Source organism: Bison bison, unplaced genomic scaffold, assembly GCF_000754665.1.
Source record: "Bison bison bison isolate TAMUID 2011002044 unplaced genomic scaffold, Bison_UMD1.0 scf7180017864241, whole genome shotgun sequence".
In the NCBI taxonomy this organism is placed as follows: Eukaryota; Metazoa; Chordata; class Mammalia; order Artiodactyla; family Bovidae; genus Bison; species Bison bison.
In genome coordinates this window covers 1,199,672-1,213,055 of record NW_011494813.1, presented here as the reverse complement: position 1 = coordinate 1,213,055, position 13,384 = coordinate 1,199,672, and positions in this window count along the sequence as shown.

Genomic DNA, 13,384 nt, shown 5'->3' with positions numbered 1-13,384 from the left:
CCTGAAGCAGCGGAGGGAGATTCCCCCCACCCCTGCCCTGCCCCCTCAAGCCATCTCCCCACCCCCCTACCCCCGCCCACCTTGGACTGTGAGCCGGGGAAACAGAGAACCTGGCCAGGGAGTGAAGAAATGAATCCGGCTGTCACGGAAGGAACTAGACAGAGCAAAAGCTGTGGCCCCGGGGGAGATTCCCTAACCAGAGTTCCTCCAGCTGCTCTGACTTCCTGCTCCACCACCGCCTGGAGTCTGTCCCCGAGGACCTTCCCGAGGCCAGCTGAAAGCCAGAAACCATCCCTTCTTACCTGCTCCAGATGCAACGCAGCGCATTCTGGAGAGAGGGGCCAGCAGGATCCCCTCTCTGGGATGGAGGTTTCAGGAACAAGTTTCAATCGCAATTCTAGGTTTTAGCTCCAAGAGCCACAGGATAAAAAGGGTGCACAATCTGGGTTCTCAATGAAGAACTGTCCATTTGAAATTACTTCTCTTAGAAGGGAAGAAGTAGTGCTTTACGGATGGGAGAAAAAAACTTCACAGATCAGTTCATTGTCAGCTTAAGAGGAAGGGAGGAGGAGATGGTGGACTACAGAAACATACACACAGTTGTAGGATTCCCCAGGCCAGTCTACTTGGCCCTCCCAGGCAGTGGAGTGTTTTAGCCTGAAGCAGATTCCTTAATCAGCCTTGGGATTTCTAGTATTTTCTCATTGTATAAGATCTCCAAAAACCAGATTCATTTGCAACCACACCAGCTACAATCTGGGAGGTGGGAAGATGAAAAAGGAAAAGAAAGAAAATGTTTCTGTATTTCTAAGTTCAAATAAGTTATTTAAAGAGCACACCTCAGTCTTAGAAGAACAGGTATTTCAAAGACTGGAACACCTGCGTGCTATTGTAAACAGCTGCATGCTGGAATGTAAAATGCTGCAGCCATTATGGAAAAAGTATGGTCCCTCAAAAAATTAAAAATAGAATTTTCATATGATCCAGCAATTCTACTTCTCTATATATATCCAAAAAAAATTAAAAGCAGGTCTCAAGGACATCTCTGGTGGTCCAGTGGTAAAGAATCCACCTGCCAATGCAAGGGACACAGGTTCAATCCCTGGACTGGGAAGATCCCACATGCCTTGGGACAACTAAGCCCCTGTGCCACAATTACTGAACCCATGCTTTAAAGCCCACCAGCAGCAAGAGAAGTCACCACAATGAGAAGTTCGAGCACCGCAATGAAGACCCAACACAGCCAAATACAAAAAAATAAATAAAAATTTAAAAATAAAGCAGCGCCTCAAAGAGGTATTTGTAACCTATGTTCATAGCACTATTCACAAGAAAAGTTACAACCAACCTAGACAGCATATTGAAAAGCAGAGACATTACTTTGCCAACTAAGGTCCATCTAGTCAAAGCTATGGTTTTCCCAGTAGTCATGTATGGATGTGAGAGTTGGACTACAAAGAAAGCTGAGCACCGAAGAATTGATGGTGAACTATGGTGTTGGAGAAGACTCTTGAGTGTCCCTTTGACAGCAAGGAGATCCAACTAGTCCATCCTAAAGGAAATCAGTCCTGAATATTCATTGGAAGGACTGATGCTAAAGCTGAAACTCCAATACTTTGGCCACCTAATGTGAAGAACTGACTCATTGGAAAAGACCCTAATGCTGGGAAAGATTGAAAGCAGGAGGAGAAGGGGATGACAGAAGATGAGATAGTTGGATGGTATCACCAACTCAGTGGACATGAGTTTGAGTAAACTCCAGGAGTTGGTGATGGACAGGGAGACCTGGCGTGCTGCAGTCCATGGAGTGGCAAAGAGACTGAGCGACTGAACTGACTGATTGACTGACTGATAAAGTGAAAGAAACCCACATGTCCATTGACAGATGAGTGGATAAACAAAATTTGGTATAGACATACAATGGAATATTATTCCACCCTACAAAGACAAGAAATTCTGAGACATACTACAACAGGGATGAACCTTGAGAACATGATGCTCAGTGAAATAGACAAGTCACAAAAGGACAAATACTGTATGAGTCCACTCATACGAGGTACCTAGAGTAATCAAATTCAAGGTGACAGAAAGTAGAATGTTGGTTGTTAGAGAATGGTTAGGAGGCCAGGATGCGGGGAAAGGAAATTGGAATTTATTTAATGGGTACAAAGTTTCAGTTCTGCAAGACAAAAAAGTCTAGAGACTGATTGCACAACGATGTGAATATGTGTAATGCTATTAAACTGTAAACTTGGGAATTCCCTGGTGGTCCAGTGGTTAGGACTCCATGCTCCCATTGCCAGGGCCCAGTTTCAATCCGAGATGGAAGTAAGGAAACTAAAATACCACAAATCCATGTAGGGCGGTCAGAAAAAAATTTTTTTGAACTGGAAACTTATAAATGGTCAAGATGGTAAATTGTACCATACTCGTGTATCCTAAAAGTGCTGCACTCAATATGCCAGCAAATTTGGAAAACTCAGCAGTGGCCACAGGACTGGAAAAGGTCAGTTTTCATTCCAATCCCAAAGAAAGGCAATGCCAAAGAATCCTCAAACTACCGCCCAATTGCACTCATCTCACACGCTAGTAAAGTAATGCTCAAAATTCTCCAAGCCAGGCTTCAACAGAACATGAACTGCAAACTTCCAGATGTTTAAGCTGGTTTTAGAAAAGGCAGAGGAACCAGAGATCAAATTGCCAACATCCGCTGGATCATCAAAAAAGCAAGAGAGTTCCAGAAAAATATCTACTTCTGCTTTATTGACTATGCCAAAGCCTTTAACTGTGTGAATCACAACAAACTGTGGAAAATTCTGAAAGAGATGGGAATACCAGACCACCTGACATGCCTCCTGGGAGATCTGTATGCAAGTCAGGAAGCAACAGTTAGAACCAGACATGGAACAACAGACTGGTTCCAAATTGGGAAAGGAGTATGTCAAGGCTGTATATTGTCACCCTGCTTATTTAACTTATATGCAGAGTACATCATGAGAAATGCAGGGCTGGATGAAGCACAAGCTGGAATCAAGATTGTCAGGAGAAATATCAATAACCTCAGATATGCAGATGTCACCACCCTTATGGCAGAAAGTGAAGAGGAATGAAAGAATCTCTTGATGAAAGTGAAAGAGGGCAGTGAAAAAGTTGGCTTAGAACTCAACATTCAAAAAACTAAGATCATGGCATCCAGTCCCATCACTTCATGGCAAATAGATGGGGAAACAGTGACAGACTTTATTTTTGGGGGCTCCAAAATCACTGAAGATGGTGAGTGCAGCCAGGAAATTAAAAGAGGCTTGCTCCTTGGAAGAAAAGCTATGACCAACCTAGACAGCATATTAAAAAGCAGAGACATTACTTGGCCAACGAAGGTCCGTCTAGTCAAGGCTATGGTTTTTGCCAGTGGTCCTGTATGGATGCGAGAGTTGGACTGTAAAGAAAACTGAGTGCTGAAGAATAGATGCTTTTGAACTGCGGTGTTAAAGAAGACTCTTGGGAATCCCTTGGACTGTAAGGAGATCCAACCAGTCCATTTTAAAAGAAATCCGTCCTGAATATTCATTGGAAGGATTGATGCTAAAGCTGAGACTCGAATTCTTTGGCTACTGGATTTGAAGAGCTGACTCATTTGAAAGGACCCTGATGCTGAGAAAGATTGAAGGTGGGAGGAGAAGGGGACGACAGAGGATGAGATGGTTGGATGGCGTCACCAACTCAATGGACATGAGTTTGCGTGGCTCCAGGAGTTAGTGTGCTGCAGTCCATGGGGTCACAAAGAGTCAGACACAACTGAGTGAGTGACTTAACTGATCTGAACCGTGTATCTGTGTGTGTGTGTGCTCAGTCACCTCAGTCATGTCTGAGTTTTTATGATCCTGAGGACTGTATCCCTCCAGGCTCCCCTGTCCATGGGAAGTCTCCAGACAAGACTACTGGAGTGGGCTGCCATGCTTTCCTCCAGGCGATCTTCCCGAACCAGGGACTGAACCCAAGTCTCCTGCATTGCAGGCAGATTCTTTACCACTGAACCACTGGGGAACCCCACTTGTGTATCTTACTACAATTTAAACAAAAAGCACTTGGATGGCCCGGCCTTTGGGGCCACTATGAAGAAGGTGACATTTCACCCGTAAGTGACCATAGCAGATTTTCTCCTTACGGGATGCTATCTTTGCCTGTGACAAGAGAGGAAGAAATCACAGGGCAAGCACTACAAGCTGATGCCCCATGCTGAGCAGTGAGGATGCAAAGGTGACCAGGACACACATCCTTAGGGGACGGAAGGCCGGACACTCAGAGGAAATGACTGCTGTATGAACACTGCAAAGGCTGTTGCCAGGTGTACTTTCTAAGCCTCTAACACTGCCGGCTCCAGTTTCCAGTGACTTCTCCAGCTCCCAGACTGCACCCCACTCACAACATCAAACATGTTCACATGAAATACAGCACCTTTTCCCCACGAGTCTCTAGAGATGCTCCTAGGAAAGTGCTCACGGCCAGAGACTGTTCCCAGGTCATCAGGAACACCCCTCAGTCCTGAGGGACAGCCGGTTCTGAGCAACCTTGGGAATTCAGCTGCTGTTTACACCTCTACGTGGTTGATCCCAGCTTGACCAGGGCTCTTTGCAAATCAGGGTTGAGTCTTGGTTTCCTCCCAAGGCTTGGCACCAAGAAGGCCTTCAGGGCACATGAGCTATTGCTTTGCACCACTATTTTCCTTCCCAAACTGAGGAGAGAGTTTTCCAAGTTGGGAGCTAGCTCTCTCACTGGTCTGGGGTGGAAGGTAATGAGGCCACTGTGGTTTTTCTCAGGAGTCCTGGCCCTTCATCTGGGTTGGAAGTGACCCGAGGCATGACCAGAAACCACTAAGCTGAGGCCCGGCCAGGACTGACAGCTCACAGAGTGGGCTCAGACAAACAGAGAGGGGACCCAGAGGCAGGGGCAGACCACCAGTCATCCTGGCTCTGCAGAGTGGTCCAGGTGCTAAGACAGAAGTCCCCTAGTAGGAAACAGGACTTCTCTGGGCTCCAAGGTCTTCAGGCAGCCTTTTCTCAGCCACGCTCACACACCTGAGTCATAGCAGCCCCACCACAAACTGGTACAACCACTCTGTTGCCGCATCCAGGGGACACTTCCTGATAGGTTGGTACTCAGTTTCCGAACACTTAAAATCCTCAGACGAAACTTCCATTCATGTTGTTGTTACTCTGTGTTCTGTAGCTTCATCTTATCCATTTTTTTCTTGTTTTAGTTCTACCTGTTTATTGCTACCAGTCCATCTCCCTCCACCCGCCCTTATGCGTGGATGCTCAGTCATGTGACCCCATGGACTGGCCTGCCAGGCTCCTTTGTCCATGGAATTTTCCAGGAAAGAATACTGGAGTGAGTTGTCATTTCCTTCTCCTCATCTTGTTGATTTTTAAATGTGTATCATCTTATTCATGTATCCCTCCTCCCCTACATGCTTCCCCCCACCTCTGTCCCCAACATTCTCATGGATTTACTATCTCCCTGGGGGTCTTTGGGCTTCCCAGGTGGCTCAGTGGTAAAGAATCCACCTTCCAGTGCAGGAGATGCAGGTTCAATCCCTGGGCCTGGAAGATCCCCTGGAGGAGGAAATGGCAACTTGCTCCAGTATTCTTGCCTGGAGAATCCCAAGGACAGAGGAGCATGGCAGGCTACAGTCCATAGCGTGGCAGAGTCGGACATGACTGAGCATGTGGGCCACATGGGGATCTTTGAGCTTTGGCCAGGTCATTTCTACCATTTTCCCACTTTCAATGTGGGGTCCCAGGCTTACACCCTCCATGGGTCCCCCAAATTGCTCCACCAGAAGTACAATCTCCTTCTCTCCACTGAACTCTCCGAGTGCCAGGTCTGTGCTGGGGGTACTCACTGTTCACATCTCTGCTGCAAGCAATTAGAAGGTAGGGATCTTACTTTATCCATCTTTGTATTTGTCCTCCCATGTAACTCCCCCATGCCTCACACAAAATTTATGCTCAGAAAATGTTTACAGAAAGAACACATGCAACTCAACTGTATAAAACCAAACAGCCCAATTAAAACACGAGCAAAGAACTTGAATAGACATTTCTCCAAAGATCTGCAAACAGCCAACAAGCACATGAGATGTTCAATGTCATGAGTCATTAGAGAAACGCCAATCAAGATCGTAATCAGATACCACTTCACATCCACTAGAGTGGCTATCATAATAAAAATAACAATAAAAACAGAAAACAAATTTTGGCAAGGATGTGGGAGAATGGTACACTTGCACATTGCTGGTGGGGATGTAAAATGGTTCAGCTGCTGTGGAAAACAATTTGGTAGTTCCTAAAAAATTTAAACCAAGAATTACCGTGGGTGTGTGTGTGCTAAGTCACTTCAGTCATATCTGACTCTTTGTGACCCTATGCCCTTAGCTTGCCAGGCTTCTCTGTCCATTGGATTCTCCAGGCAAGAATACTGAAGTGGATTGCCATTCCCTCCTCCAGGGATCTTCCCAACCCAGAGATCGAACTCAAGTCTCCTACGTCTCCTGCATTGGCAGGTGGGTTCTTTGCCACTAGTGCCAGCTGGGAAGCCCAAGAACTGCCACATGACCTAGCAATTCCACATCTAGGCATATACCCCAAAGACTTAGAAATAGGTATTTAAGTGAAAACTTGTACAGGAATGTTCATTGTAGCACTCACTATTCACAATAGTCAAAAGGCGGAAACAATATGCGTTTCCATCAACAGATGAATGTGCTCTACAGGCTTCAACTTGAATGAGCCTTGAAAACATTACTCTAAGGAGCCAGGTGCAAAAGATGACACATTGCCATGTCATTTGTTTGTATGAAATGTCCAGAACAGGCAAAACTATAGGTACAGAAATTAGATCAACAGTTGCTTACAACTAGGAACAGAGATGGAGGCTGGGCAGTGATGGCCAAAGTGCATGAAGTTTTTCTTTGATGTGATAAAAATGCTCTAAAATGGACTTTGACGTTGGTTGCACAACTCTGTGTATAGACTAAAAATCACTGAATTGTACTCGTTATTTATTTATTAATTTTGGTCACACTGTGCAGCTTGTGGGATCTTAGGTCCCCAAACCAGGGATTGAACCCAGCCCTTGGCAGTGAAAACGCCGAGTTCTAACCACTAGACTACCAGGGAATTTCCTGAATTACATACTTTAAATGAGTGATTTGTATGGTACATAAATTTTATTTCAGTGAAGTTCTTTTTAAAAAAGAATACGTGAACATGCTTAATAAACCTTTACCATTCAAGTTTTCACATTCGTGGTTTTGAATATTCATGCAGCGTACTGAAGAAGACATGCCATTATTTAAAATTTGCTGGGGCCCAATTTGAATTCCACAAGTCAAGAAACTGGCATACTTAAGGGAGTTCTTGGACCAAATGAGAAGACCAGATGCCAGCTAGATTCCTTTATACTCACAAGGCATTAATGGCTTTTGTACATTAAGATAGAGAAGAAGTGATAGAAATTTTAATACCATTTTGTTTCTCTGTGAAAAAGAAATGGCCCCAGTCAGTGGGGAAGGGAGTCATATAATCAATAGGTATAGCCCACGTGCAGGGCAGCAAAGGAGACACAGACATAAAGAACTGACTTTTGGACAGAGTGGGAGAAGGAGAGAGTGGGACGATTTGAGAGCACAGCATTGAAACATATACATTACCATACGTAAAATAGCCAGTGAGAGTTTGATGTATGAAGCAGGGAGCCCAAAGCCAGCACTCTGTGACAACCTAGAGGGATGGGGTGAGGAGGGAAGTGGAGGGGTGGTTCAGGAGGGAGGGGACACATATGTATGCCTATAGTCGATTCATGTTGATGTATGGCAAAAATGATCACAATATTGTCAAGCAATTATCCTCCAGTTAAATAAATAACAACTTAAAAAAATCTATAGGTATAAAAAAGTGACACTGTCTAAGAGTTAGAATTCCATGAAAGTCTTCACATCTTCCCAGGAAATATTGAGTATCTGTTGTTGTTGTTGTTGTTTACACTCAGTTGTGTCCGCCTCTTTGCGACCCCATGTACTACAGCATGCCAGGCTTCTCTATCCTTCACCATCTCCCAGAGTTTACTCAGACTCATGTCCATTGAGTCAGTGATGCCATCCAACCATCTCATCCTCTGTCATCCCCTTTTCCTTCTGCCTTCTATCTTTCCAAGCATCAGGGTCTTTTCCAATGAGTCTAGTGTATTTAGAATCCTAGCTTTTAGAGACTCTTTTGGTTATCCAGTGGTTAAGACTCTGTGCTTCAAATGCAGAGGATGCAGATTCAATCCTTCAGGGAAACTGAGATCCTACATGCTGTTAAAAAAATCTAGAGGCGGAATGTCAAGATTTGCAGGGCTTATCCCACAAAATTGGCTCCAACCTGGAACTGATACCCAAACAAAGCTCACTGATTGGAGATAAAGATCTTTCTATGCAGGTACCATACCTGTGGAGCCGAGGATTTCCCAGCCCTTGGCAAGTAAGCCTCATCTAATACTCCGGGTTAGTTATAGACGACTAGGAAAGTGAAGCTTTGCTGGAGAGGGAAGTGCAGGGGTGATAAGGAAAAGATAGACAAGCAACAGAGTGGCAGTGGACCCTCCTGCTGCCAAGGCAGCCACTGTATACTTACAGGATAACAAAACAAAATTCATCCTTTGTATGTTGTTGAAGCTATCAGTTCCTTCCAACTCTTGTGTCTGCCCCCCACCTTCAAACAGCTGGGCTGTGCCCTGCTCTTGGCCACAGGAGAAGAAAACCTCACAGCAAAGGAGCTGTAAGCAGATCTCACTGATAATCAGGGAAATGGGATTTTAAACCACAAGGAGGGACTTCCTTGGTGGTCCAGTGGCTGAGACTCTGAGCTCCCAGTGCAGGCGGCCTGGATTCAATCGTTGGTCGGGAAACTGGATCCCACATGCCACAACCAAGAGTTCACGTGTGAAAGTGAAAGTTAGTCGCTCAGTCATGTCCAACTCTTTGCGAACCCATGGACTGTAGCCCACCAGGCTCCTCTGTCCATGGGATTCTCCAGGCAAGAATACTGGAGTGGGTAGTCATCCCCTTCTCCAGGGGATCTTCCTGACATGGGTCTCCTGCATTGTAGGCAGATTCTTTACCATCTGAGCCACCAGGGAAGTCCAAGAGTTCACACGCTGCAACTAAACAAAAAAAAACTGTTTTTATTAAAAACCAGAATAAAACCTCAAAGAGATACCATTTCATGCCTATCACTACTGGCAAAAGTGAAACAACTCTAACAATACCTTGTCCAGAGTGTGAAGCAACAGGAACTCTCATCATTGCTGGAGAGAGTGTACCACCTTTGACATCTCCAGAAAAATTCAAGCGGCACACACAGCGTTACCCTACAACCCCACCCTAGATAAAAAGCCTAGAGAAATCCTCACATACATGCACAAGAGGATGCGAACAAGAACAACCAATGTAATATACTTGTATAAACAGACTGGAAATGATCAAAATGTCCCTCAAGAGGAGAACAAACACACTGTGATATGCTCGTTCAATGGATTATTATAAAGCAGTGAAAAAAGGAACGAACTATGGCTATATGTGTCAACCTGTGTAAGTCTCAAAATGTATTATTGAATACAATAAGGACATTGTAGAGAGATGCAGTATGTCATTTATTTACAGTTCAAAAATATGCAAAATTATTTTATGCTTATTCTTGGATGCATATATTAAATATAAGAATCACTATGAAAGCATCCACAAAATGCTAAGCACCAAAACGAGATAGTACTAGCCCCAGGAGAGAGAAAGGAATAGGATCAGATGAGGGTTGAGTGTGCAGGGGTTTCAACTGTATAATGTTTTTGGTCTTTTTCTAAGTATATATATGTATATGTGCGTTCGTGCTAAGTCACTTCAGTAGTTTTCCTATTCTTTGCAACCCCACGAACTGTAGTCCACCAGGATCCCCTGTCCATGGGCCTCTCCAGGCAAGAATACTGGAGTGGGTTGCCATTTCCTCCTCCAGGGGGTCTGCTCAACCCAGGGATGGAAACCAGGTCTCCCACATTGCAGGCAGATTCTTTACTGTCTGAGCCACTAGGGAAATCCTATTTACACATACACCTGAAGGAAATAATGGAAAATCATTAAACTCTAATATACTGGGTGGTAGAATAACGGAGTATGCTGACTTTTTATATTGACTTTTATTCTTGTTTTGCATGTTTGAGTACTTCCTAGTTTTCTAAAAGTCAGAAGATATAAAAGCAAAGAAATCCGTGAATCCCTTCTTGCATTTGCCTTCTAAAAATGTATGAATTTGAAACATTCCTTAGAGGAAAGAAGAACGTACACAAAGCATTTGGGATCAGAGGGTTTAAGAAGAGTAAAATGATCCCACTCACCCTTATTGCACAGAAATACTCCCAGGGCTGGGGAATCTCACAGGGGGAAGATGGAGAAGAAGTCGAGAAAGAACATTGATTCTGGGGTCTGAGGGTAAAGAGCCTCCTGCTCCTACCCATGCAGAACTATGGGGAGGTGGCAACAGCCAAGATAGTCTGGGAGGATCTGAGTTGGAAGAGACCCATGCCCTGCCCCAGAGACTTTGCTGGGCAAGCTGCTGCCTTAGCATAAGACAGAGGCAGTAAGTGGGTTCAGAGCCCTAGCATGACTTTTATGATCTCAAGTCTGGAGTTAGACAAAACTACGTGGCAAACAATGCAAATGTGTGTCATTAAGTAGCTCTGAGAGTTGTGGTCCTCCTAGACAAGAAGAATATATGGGAGCGGGGGGATTCTGAACAGAGTGTATGTGTGTACTAAGTCACACAGTCGTGTCTGACTCTTGGCAACCCTATGGACCATAGCCCACCAGACTCCTCTGTCCATGGGATTCTCTAGGCAAGAATACTCTAGTGGATTGCCATGCCCTTCTCCAGGGGATCTTCCCAACCCAGGGATCAAACCCGAGTCTCTTATGTCTCCTGCATTGGGAGATGGGGTCTTTACCACTCGTGCCACCCGGGAAACCCCTCTAAACAGAATCAAGCAACAAATAAAAAAGATGAAGCAACTCTGGTGCAGGAAGTTACAGACTCAGACCACATAGAGACCTGGGTGACATATACCTAGAATCCTGGAGATTCCAACCCCCTCCACAACGCAAGAATTCTAGTCAACGCATCTGTGAGTCACAAGGAAAACTGGACCCTAAGTCCACAGTAAAATCACCTCAGTCCACTGAGATGGGTACTACAACTTGCTAGTTTCAGTTTTGCTGTTTCCTCCATGTGTAAGTGTCTTTGTCCTTGGAAGGGATTCAACCTAAGTATTAATACTCCTCTATTAGGATTTGCAGTGATTTGTGTATATTGGGCATCTTGAGTGTTTGTAATGTTTAAGAGGCGTTGGCATTAAAGAATCTAATATATTAGCCTCATGATTCCAATTTAAAATGTGTAATTGAGTAATTGTTTAGATTTGTGATTTTACTAGGTTTGTAAACAATATTGGAATGTTTATGAGAACTTGAGATGCATTGGATTTTTAAGTTTAATTTATTATACTTATTAGGATTGTTTTAGTCTTGGGGAATGTTCTGATTGTTAGCTATTTGAAGTGTTTATAAATAAAGCCAAATATGTTACATTTATAAATCCAATGTAAAATATATAAGGGGATTTGATTAATACAATGTAAAAAGCCCCTTTAAGAGTGATTGTTAAAATTTACTAGATTTATAAATAAAATAATGAGTTGTCAGTTGAACTTAAAAGCTTAAGGAAAATTAGGGGGTTTTCCTCAAAGTATTATTTAAATTGAGCAGAATTTTTTTAAAAGTAACCACAAGTATTGTTGGGCTTCCCTGGTGGCTCAGATGGTAAAGAATCGGCCTACAATGCAGAAGACCCAGGTTTGATGCCTGGGTCAGGAAGATCCTCTGGGGAAGGGAATGGCAACCCACTCCAGTATTCCTGCCTGGAGAATTCCATGGACAGAGAAGCCTGGTGGGCTCTAGTCCATGGGGTCACAAAGAGTTGGACACGACTGAGTGACTAATACACACACAAGTAATGTCTCTTTCACACACCGATCTCCCCTCTAGGACATCACACAAGTCACTGATCATTGCACTTTATAGAAGTGGCAGAGGGGCTGCCCAGGGCTTTGCAGGTGGCAAGGGAGGGCAAGCCGGGCACCACTACGGGCTGCCATCTGGGGCCATGTGTTCCTCTCCCTGATTCCTGCTGCTGTGTAAACACAGAGGCTCCATGGAATCTTTTTCCAGTGTTCAATTTTGAAAATTTTCAAACACACAAAAAATCAAAAAACATACAGTACAATAAACACCCTTTCACCTATCCCTAGATTCAAAAGTTGCAAACTTCATGCCGTACTGATTTTATTTACATCTATTTATCTGGGATTCCCTGGTGGCTAGACAGGAAAGAATCTGCCTGCAAGGCAGGAGACTTGGGTTTGATTCCTGGGTTGAGAAGATCCCCTGGAGAAGAAAATGGCAACCCACTCCAGTATTCTTGTCAGGGAAATCCCATGGACAGAGGAACCAGGTGGGCGACAGTCCATGGGGTCACAAAGAGTCAGACATGGCTAAGCAACTAACACTTTCCGTCTGTCATCTATCTATCATCTGTTTATCTATCATCTAACAGAAACACCATAAAGCAATTTGCTGATATCACGACACTTCATCTCAAAATGCTTCACTAGAAATCTCCTAAAAGTAAGGTTTTTCTCTAATAGAACCATACCACCATGTTGCACCTGACAACGTGAACAAGGATTTCCTGGAATTCCCTGATGGCCCAGTGGTTAGGACTCTGTGCTTTCACTGCCGAGAGGCAGGTTCAATACCTGGAAGGGGATCAAGCTGTGAGGCAGAGCCAAATCAAAAGCAAACAAACAGAAAACCTAAGGATTTCCTAAAATAATTTAAATTCTTAGTCCATGTTCAAATGTTCTCAAATGTATGTCCCACCGATTTTTTTTCATTTGGGTCTGATTTATTTAATTCACATGCTTTTGAGATACATATCCGTAGTGTGATGCATCAGTACATTGTTTTGTTGTCATTGTGTCGTGAAGTCGCTCAGTCGTGTTCAATTCTTTGCGACCCCATGGACTGTAGCCCACCAGGCTCCTCCCTCCATGGGATTCTCCAGGCAAGAGTACTGGAGTGGGTTGCCATTTCCTTCTCCAGGGAATCTTCCCAACCTAGAGATTGAACCTGGGTCTCCTGCATTCCAGGCAGACGCTTTAACTTCTGAGCCATACATACCCCAAATCTGATATGATTAGGCCCAGATATCTAACCGATTATATACCTAAATAGAAAATT